General features: G+C 42.6%; 1 pseudogene; it reads left to right on the plus strand.

Moving 5' to 3' along the window:
• The first annotated feature begins 389 nt into the window (after positions 1–389).
• Positions 390–10,359, plus strand: LOC106562172 (trans-1,2-dihydrobenzene-1,2-diol dehydrogenase-like; annotated as a pseudogene).
• Positions 10,360–10,383: the final 24 nt, after the last annotated feature.

Below are 10,383 nucleotides of genomic sequence, written 5' to 3' on the forward strand. Positions count from 1 at the left end.
AAGTTTATGTATGTCACATTTGACAACATAGGCTACCTTGGCCTGCTCTTAGGTTTTTGTACACCAAGCAGCACATGAGGAAATCATGTCATCTAAAAGTAATTTAAAGATTTTATATTAAAGATTTGAAGTGTCGTAGGCCTAATCCAAAATATGAACATAATTTATTCATTAGACACAAAACAATCAGCACCAAACCTCACTCTGTTATGGGTGTAAAATGGCACTTTAATTCCATCTGTTGGTAAATGTCCATTACTGCAACACCAGTGTTTTATAACGTGTGTTCGCGTCAATGACGCTGTATCGTTATTTAATCAAAAACAGAGCCTGTCTCCACCTGCTGGCTAATAGTTAGATGTTGTCGACATTTGTTTGTACACACCAATATGGCAACCAGGTGGGGAATCTGTTTTCACAGTGGCACTGAAAACACTCCCTCTCAGAGACCACCAGGTACTTGTACCCGTTTACAGTAGACAGTGACACCCACCACCACAGACTTTATTGTGGTCGTGTTCAAGCCTCAGTTTGCTATCGTCGGCGTGGAGTTTCAAATGAACGTGAATGATCTGAACTGTTTCATGATCAGAAATCAGAAGGTTGCACTGCACTCATGTAGTTAACTCTAAGTAGATTGGAACAGTTACAATGTAATGATTTTTTGGAGTTGCTGGCATTACAATCTCGTTTAATGCCACAAGATATACTCTGCACAGATGGATGACTTACCGTAAAACTAGAACTACATGAGCATGTAGGAAATGTAATATAGAAGTGTGAAAGTGGCTTATTTAAAAGTGCCATAGGCTACAAGCATCTTGAAAATGTAAAATGATGAGTGAATGAAATAGCTCACCTGTTGGTCATCCCTAGATTGTTGCTGTGGCAGCTCAGAAACTACAGGACGCTCAGGAGTTTGCAAAGAAGCACAGCATCCCTCAAGCCTACGGAAGCTATGAGGAACTGGCCAGAGATCCAGAGATTGGTCAGTGTCTTGTCTCAAACATAATCTAGCCGTCACCTCCGGTGCTTAATGTCCCTCTCAGTGTGTGTAATATGCATCAGAACAGTGTTTATTAGTACATTTTATTATGGCATTTTTCTAAACGGCCTCACGTTCAGTAATAAGATGTATTCCTCTTAAAATTCCTTCAAATGTATCCTTAATCCTGTCTCCTCATTGTCACTGTGTGTGGGTAGAGGTGGTATATGTGGGCACCATCCACCCATACCACCTGCCAGTTGGCATGCTCTTCATGAAGGCCCAGAAGAATGTGCTGTGTGAGAAGCCTATGGCCATGAACCTCAGAGAGGTGCAAGAGCTGATGGCCTCTGCTAAGACAAAGTCTTTCTCATGGAGGTAAAAAGGACTGTTACACCTGTGTCATTATGACCACGTCACATACCCAGCCAGTGTTTCAACATCACGCAGGTGAAGGCAGCCTCGTGTGAGTGTCTGTGTGTAACCATAGTGCTCTCCCTCTTCCTCTTCCTCCTCCTCGTCTCTTGATGCTCCAAGCAGTGTGGACCTGCTTCTTCCCAGCCTCTCTGGAGATTGAGCGCCTGCTGTCTCGGTGGGTGAGGTGAAGATGGTAAAGGCAGACTTTGGGGTGCCCCTCATGCACGTGCCCAGAGCGGTGGAGGAGCTGCTGGACATCGGCATCTACCGCCTGCAGGTTATATGCATGGTGTACAATGGAGCCTGAGTGCATCCAAGCCACCGATGTCTGTATGGACACAGGTAGCGAGACAGCGATGGGAAATTTAGGAAGGAATACTAGTTGTAGATATTGGGGGTACTAAGGGTGTACCTATTGGGGATATCCTACTAATCCTTTACCTATTGTGGATATCCTACTAGTCCTTTACCTATTGGGGATATCCTACTAGTCCTTTACCTATTGGGGATATCCTACTAATCCTTTACCTATTGGGGATATCCTACTAGTCCTTTACCTATTGGGGATATCCTACTAGTCCTTTACCTATTGGGGATATCCTACTAATCCTTTAGTTATTGGAGATATCCTACTAGTCCTTTACATATTGGGGATATCCTACTAATCCTTTACATATTGGGGATATCCTACTAATCCTTTACCTATTGGGGATATCCTACTAGTCCTTTACCTATTGGGGATATCCTACTAGTCCTTTTGTTATTGGGGATATCCTACTAGTCCTTTACCTATTGGGGATATCCTACTAGTCCTTTACCTATTGGGGATATCCTACTAGTCCTTTTGTTATTGGGGATATCCTACTAATCCTTTACCTATTGGGGATATCCTACTAGTCCTTTACCTATTGGGGATATCCTACTAGTCCTTTTGTTATTGGGGATATCCTACTAGTCCTTTGGTATTGGGGATATCCTACTAGTCCTTTACCGATTGGGGATATCCTACTAGTCCTTTACCTATTGGGGATATCCTACTAGTCCTTTACCTATTGGGGATATCCTACTAGTCCTTTACCTATTGGGGATATCCTACTAGTCCTTTTGTTATTGGGGATATATTACTAGTCCTTTAGTTATTGGGGATATCCTACTAGTCCTTTACCTATTGGGGATATATTACTAGTCCTTTAGTTATTGGGGATATCCTACTAGTCCTTTACCTATTGGGGATATCCTACTTGTCCTTTACATATTGGGGATATCCTACTAGTCCTTTACATATTGGGGATATCCTACTAGTCCTTTACCTATTGGGGATATCTTACTAGTCCTTTTGTTATTGGGGATATCCTACTAGTCCTTTTGTTATTGGGGATATCCTACTAGTCCTTTACCTATTGGGGATATCCTACTAGTCCTTTTGTTATTGGGGATATATCCTACTAGTCCTTTTGTTATTGGGGATATCCTACTAGTCCTTTTGTTATTGGGGATATCCTACTAGACCTTTTGTTATTGGGGATATCCTACTAGTCCTTTACATATTGGGGATATCCTACTAGTCCTTTACCTATTGGGGATATCCTACTAGTCCTTTACCTATTGGGGATATCCTACTAGTCCTTTACCTATTGGGGATATCCTACTAGTCCTTTACCTATTGGGGATATCATACTAGTCCTTTACCTATTGGGGATATATTACTAGTGCTTTACCTATTGGGGATATCCTACTAGTCCTTTACATATTGGGGATATCCTACTAGTCCTTTAGTTATTGGGGATATCCTACTAGTCCTTTAGATATTGGGGATATCCTACTAGTCCTTTACCTATTGGGGATATCCTACTAGTCCTTTTGTTATTGGGGATATCCTACTAGTCCTTTTGTTATTGGGGATATCCTACTAGTCCTTTACATATTGGGGATATCCTACTAGTCCTTTACATATTGGGGATATCCTACTAGTCCTTTACCTATTGTGGATATCCTACTAGTCCTTTACTATTGGGGATATCCTACTAGTCCTTTAGCTATTGGGGATATCCTACTAGTCCTTTAGTTATTGGAGATATCCTACTAGTCCTTTACCTATTGGGGATATCTTACTAGTCCTTTAGCTATTGGGGATATCCTACTAGTCCTTTACCTATTTGGGATATCCTACTAGTCCTTTTGCTATTGGGGATATCCTACTAGTCCTTTACCTATTTGGGATATCCTACTAGTCCTTTTGTTATTGGGGATATCCTACTAGTCCTTTACCTATTGGGGATATCCTACTAGTCCTTTTGTTATTGGGGATATCCTACTAGTCCTTTACCTATTGGGGATATCCTACTAGTCCTTTACCTATTGGGGATATCCTACTAGTCCTTTTGTTATTGGGGATATCCTACTAGTGCTTTAGATATTAGGGATATCCTACTAATCCTTTACCTATTGGGGATATCCTACTAGTCCTTTACATATTGGGGATATCCTACTAGTCCTTTTGTTATTGGGGATATCCTACTAGTCCTTTACCTATTGGGGATATCCTACTAGTCCTTTACCTATTGGGGATATCCTACTAGTCCTTTAGCTATTGGGGATATCTTACTAGTCCTTTTGTTATTGGGGATATCCTACTAGTCCTTTTGTTATTGGGGATATCCTACTAGTCCTTTTGTTATTGGGGATATCCTACTAGTCCTTTACCTATTGGGGATATCCTACTAGTCCTTTAGTTATTGGGGATATCCTACTAGTCCTTTACCTATTGGGGATATATTACTAGTCCTTTTGTTATTGGGGATATCCTACTAGTCCTTTTGTTATTGGGGATATCCTACTAGTGCTTTAGATATTAGGGATATCCTACTAATCCTTTACCTATTGGGGATATCCTACTAGTCCTTTACATATTGGGGATATCCTACTAGTGCTTTACCTATTGGGGATATCCTACTAGTCATTGTGTTATTGGGGATATCCTACTAGTCCTTTACATATTGGGGATATCCTACTAGTCCTTTACCTATTGGGGATATACTACTAGTCCTTTACCTATTGGGGATATCCTACTAGTCATTTTGTTATTGGGGATATCCTACTAGTCCTTTACATATTGGGGATATCCTACTAGTCCTTTTGTTATTGGGGATATCCTACTAGTCCTTTACCTATTGGGGATATCCTACTAGTGCTTTACCTATTGGGGATATCCTACTAGTCATTTTGTTATTGGGGATATCCTACTAGTCCTTTACATATTGGGGATATCCTACTAGTCCTTTACCGATTGGGGATATCCTACTAGTCCTTTACCTATTGGGGATATCCTACTAGTCCTTTACCTATTGGGGATATCCTACTAGTCCTTTAGTTATTGGGGATATCCTACTAGTCCTTTACCTATTGGGGATATACTACTAGTCCTTTTGTTATTGGGGATATCCTACTAGTGCTTTAGATATTAGGGATATCCTACTAATCCTTTACCTATTGGGGATATCCTACTAGTCCTTTACATATTGGGGATATCCTACTAGTCCTTTTGTTATTGGGGATATCCTACTAGTCCTTTACCTATTGGGGATATCCTACTAGTGCTTTACCTATTGGGGATATCCTACTAGTCCTTTACCTATTTGGGATATCCTACTAGTCCTTTTGTTATTGGGGATATCCTACTAGTCCTTTAGCTATTGGGGATATCTTACTAGTCCTTTTGTTATTGGGGATATCCTACTAGTCCTTTACCTATTGGGGATATCCTACTAGTCCTTTACCTATTGGGGATATCCTACTAGTCCTTTACCTATTGGGGATATCCTACTAGTCCTTTACCTATTGGGGATATCCTACTAGTCCTTTAGTTATTGGGGATATCCTACTAGTCCTTTACCTATTGGGGATATCCTACTAGTGCTTTACCTATTGGGGATATCCTACTAGTCCTTTACCTATTGGGGATATATTACTAGTCCTTTACCTATTGGGGATATCCTACTAGTCCTTTACCTATTGGGGATATATTACTAGTCCTTTTGTTATTGGGGATATCCTACTAGTGCTTTAGATATTAGGGATATCCTACTAATCCTTTACCTATTGGGGATATCCTACTAGTCCTTTTGTTATTGGGGATATCCTACTAGTGCTTTACCTATTGGGGATATCCTACTAGTCCTTTACCTATTTGGGATATCCTACTAGTCCTTTAGTTATTGGGGATATCCTACTAGTCCTTTACCTATTTGGGATATCATACTAGTCCTTTACCTATTGGGGATATCCTACTAGTCCTTTACCTATTGGGGATATCCTACTAGTCCTTTTGTTATTGGGGATATCCTACTAGTCCTTTAGCTATTGGGGATATCTTACTAGTCCTTTTGTTATTGGGGATATCCTACTAGTCCTTTTGTTATTGGGGATATCCTACTAGTCCTTTACATATTGGGGATATCCTACTAGTCCTTTACATATTGGGGATATCCTACTAGTCCTTTACATATTGGGGATATCCTACTAGTGCTTTACATATTGGGGATATCCTACTAGTCCTTTACCTATTGGGGATATCCTACTAGTGCTTTACATATTGGGGATATCCTACTAGTCCTTTTGTTATTGGGGATATCCTACTAGTGCTTTACATATTGGGGATATCCTACTAGTCCTTTACATATTGGGGATATCCTACTAGTGCTTTACATATTGGGGATATCCTACTAGTCCTTTACATATTGGGGATATCCTACTAGTCCTTTACATATTGGGGATATCCTACTAGTCCTTTACCTATTGGGGATATCCTACTAGTCCTTTACATATTGGGGATATCCTACTAGTGCTTTACATATTGGGGATATCCTACTAGTCCTTTACATATTGGGGATATCCTACTAGTCCTTTACTATTGGGGATATCCTACTAGTCCTTTTGTTATTGGGGATATCCTACTAGTCCTTTACCTATTGGGGATATCCTACTAGTCCTTTACATATTGGGGATATCCTACTAGTCCTTTTGTTATTGGGGATATCCTACTAGTGCTTTACATATTGGGGATATCCTACTAGTGCTTTACATATTGGGGATATCCTACTAGTGCTTTACATATTGGGGATATCCTACTAGTGCTTTACATATTGGGGATATCCTACTAGTGCTTTACATATTGGGGATATCCTACTAGTGCTTTACATATTGGGGATATCCTACTAGTCCTTTAGTTATTGGGGATATCCTACTAGTGCTTTAGTTATCCTATTGTTTTTTCTTTATCAATTATTCCCCATGTATGTGTGCAACATGGATTGCCTTTCAACTAGGTCCCCGCCTCCCCTAAATGTTGAAGCAGTGACAGACCCATGTCTTGTTTACTCAGTATGAATTCACCACAAGGTGGCAGCAAACCATCTGAAATGCCCTCGACATGTCTCTTTGACATTCAGCTCAAATCAAATCAAATGTATTTGTCACATACACATGGTTAGCAGGTGTTAATGCAAGTGTAGCGAAATGCTTGTGCTTCTAGTTCCGACCATGCAGTAATATCTAACAAGTAATATAACCGAACAATTTCACAACAACTACCTACAAGTGTAAAGGAATGAATACGAATATGTACATAAAAATATACAAATGAGTGATGGCCGAACGGCATAGGCACGATGCAGTAGATGGTAGAGTACAGTATATACATATGAGATGAGTCATGTAGGGTATGAAAACATATAAAGCGGCATTGTTTGAAGTGGCTAGTGATTCATTTAATTACATCAGATGGCAAGATGCAGTAGATGGTATAGCGTACAGTATATACATATGAGATGAATAATGTAGGGTAAGTAAACATTATATAATATAAAGTGGCTAGTGATAAATTGATTACATCAATTTTCCCATTATGAAAGTGGCTTGAGTTGAGTCAGTATGTTGGCAGCAGCCACTCAATGTTACTGGTAGCTGTTTAACAGTCTGATGGCCTTGAGATAGAAGCTGTTTTTCAGTCTCTCGGTTCCAGCTTTGATGCACCTGTACTGACCTCGCCTTCTGGATGATAGCAGGGTGAACAGGCAGTGGCTCGGGTGGTTGTTGTCCTTGATGATCTTTTTGGCCTTCCTGTGACATCAGGTGGTGTAGGTGTCCTGGAGGGCAGGTAGTTTGCCCCCGGTGATGCGTTGTGCAGACCTCACTACCCTCTGGAGAGCCTTCCGGTTATGGGCGGAGCAACTGCCGTACCAGGCGGTGATACAGCCCGACAGGATGCTCTCGATTGTGCATCTGTAAAAGTTTGTGAGTGTTTTTGGTTACAAGCCAAATTTCTTCAGCCTCCTGAGGTTCTTCACCACACTGTCTGTGTGGCTGGACCATTTCAGTTTGTCCGTGATGTGTACGCCGAGGAACTTAAAACTCTCCACCCTCTCCACTACTGTCCCGTCAATGTAGATAGGGGGCTGCTCCCTCTGCTGTTTCCTGAAGTCCACAATCATCTCCTTTGTTTTGTTGACATTGAGTGTGAGGTTATTTTCCTGACACCACACTCCGAGGGCCCTCACCTCCTCCCTGTAGGCCGTCTCGTCGTTGTTGCTAATCAAGCCTACCACTGTAGTGTCGTCTGCAAGCTTGATGATTGAGTTGGAGGCGTGCATGACCACGCAGTCATGGGTGAACAGGGAGTACAGGAGAGGGCTGAGAACGCACCCTTGTGGGGACCCAGTGTTGAGGATCAGCGGGGTGGAGATGTTGTTACCTACCCTCACCACCTGGGGGCGGCCCGTCAGGAAGTCCAGGACCCAGTTGCACAGGGCGGGGTCGAGACCCAGGGTCTCAAGCTTAATGACGAGTTTGGAGGGTACTATGGTGTTAAATGCTGAGCTGTAATCGATGAACAGCATTCTTACATAGGTGTTCCTCTTGTCCAGATGGGTTAGGGCAGTGTGCAGTGTGATGGCGATTGCGTCGTCTGTGGACCTATTGTGGCGGTAAGCAAATTGGAGTGGGTCTAGGGTGTCAGGTAGGGTGGAGGGTATATGGTCCTTGACTAGTCTCTCAAAGCACTTCATGATGATGGAAGTGAGTGCTACAGGGCGGTAGCCATTTAGCTCAGTTACCTTAGCTTTCTTGGGAACAGGAACAATGGTGGCCCTCTTGAAGCATGTGGGGACAGCAGACTGGGATAAGGATTGATTGAATATGTCTGTAAACACACCAGCCAGCTGGTCTGCGCATACTCTGAGGATGCAGCCAGGGATGCCGTCTGGGCCTGCAGCCTTGCGAGGGTTAACACGTTTAAACGTTTTACTCACGTTGGCTACAGTGAAGGAGAGCCCGCAGGTTTTGGTAGCAGGCCGTGTCAGTGGCACTGTATTGTCCTCAAAGCGAGTAAAGAAGTTGTTCAGTCTGTCTGGGAGCAAGGCATTGTGATCCGCGACGGGGCTGGTTTTTCTTTTGTAGTCCGTGATTGACTGTAGACCCTGCCACATACCTCTCATGTCTGAGACGTTGAATTGCGACTCCACTTTGTCTCTGTACTGACGCTTAGCTTGTTTGATTGCCTTGCAGAGGAAATAGCTACACTGTTTGTATTCGGTCATGTTTCCAGTCAGCTTGCTCAAGACTTCTGTAATGTTTCCTGAGACTACTCCACAGACAAAACAAATCACTGGAAAATTCAACAACGGGCCTTTTCATGAAATAATAATACAAATATATATTTGTGTGGAGAGACAGAATATTTGTGAGATGATTTGCATACCACCCCAACAGATCCATAGATGGCGCAATCTCTATTGCACTCCACACTGCCCTTCCCCACCTGGACAAAAGGAACACTTATGTGAGAATGCTGTTCATTGACTACAGCTCAGAGTTCAACACCATAGTGCCATCTAAGTTTATCACTAAGCTAAGGAGCTTGGGACTATACACCTCCCTCTGCAACTGGATGCTGGACTTCCCCCAGGTGGTGAGGGTAGGCAACAACACATCCACCACACTGTCCCATCCTATATTCCCTGTTCACCCACGACTGCGTGGCCGCGCACAACCCCATCATTAAGTTGCCGGTGGTAGGCCTAATCCCTGACGACAATGAGCAGTGTGGTGCCAGGACAACAACCTTTCCCTCAACGTGGGCAAGACAAAGGAGCTTATCTTGGACTACAGGAAACGGTGGGCCGGACACACCCACATCGATGGGGCTCTAGTGGAGCGGGATGAGAGCTTCAAGTTCCTCTGTGTCCAAACACACCAACAATCGTGAACAGGGCACAACACCTCTTCACCCTCAGAAGGCTGAAAAGATTTGGCATGGGCCCTCAGATCCACCATTAAGAGCATCTTAACTGGCTGTATCACTGCTTGGTATGGCAACTGCTTGGCCTCCAACTGTAAGGTGCTACAGAGGATACTGCATACAGCACATTTAAGTGGCCCTTTGTCCCCAGCACAAGTTGCATCTGTGTAAAGATCATGCTGTTTAATCAGTTTCTTAATCCATCCACCTGACAGGTGTGGCATATCATCTTGGCAAAGGAGAAATGCAAACAAATGTGCATGAGAGAAATAAGCTTTGTGTGTATAGACATTTTTCTTGGATCTTATTTCAGCTTATGAAACCAACACCTCGAGTTTATTTTCATTTAGCAAATATTTTTTGCATTGCTCAACAACAAAAAAATGACCATAACATTTTATTTGATGGGTGTTCCTCAAAGAACAGTTATACCGCTATCTATGCAGAGCTTACATCAGAAGACATCTGCACTGATGGTGCATGGCAACGTGTTAGAATGACGTAGTCGGTCAGACGCAATCTCTGGCGATTCTCTTGGATGTGTCCTGTAGGCCTGAAGGAGAGCCCCAGGATATCCCAGGCAGACGCACACAGGCAGGTGGGGGTGGTTTACAGCCAGGACTGCCAGTTACCAACAACCACTTTCTTACACTTTGTTCACTGAAATTGGCATCAATTGGCTCCAAGT

This window comes from Salmo salar, chromosome ssa11 (assembly GCF_905237065.1).
Source record: "Salmo salar chromosome ssa11, Ssal_v3.1, whole genome shotgun sequence".
NCBI lineage: Eukaryota > Metazoa > Chordata > Actinopteri > Salmoniformes > Salmonidae > Salmo > Salmo salar.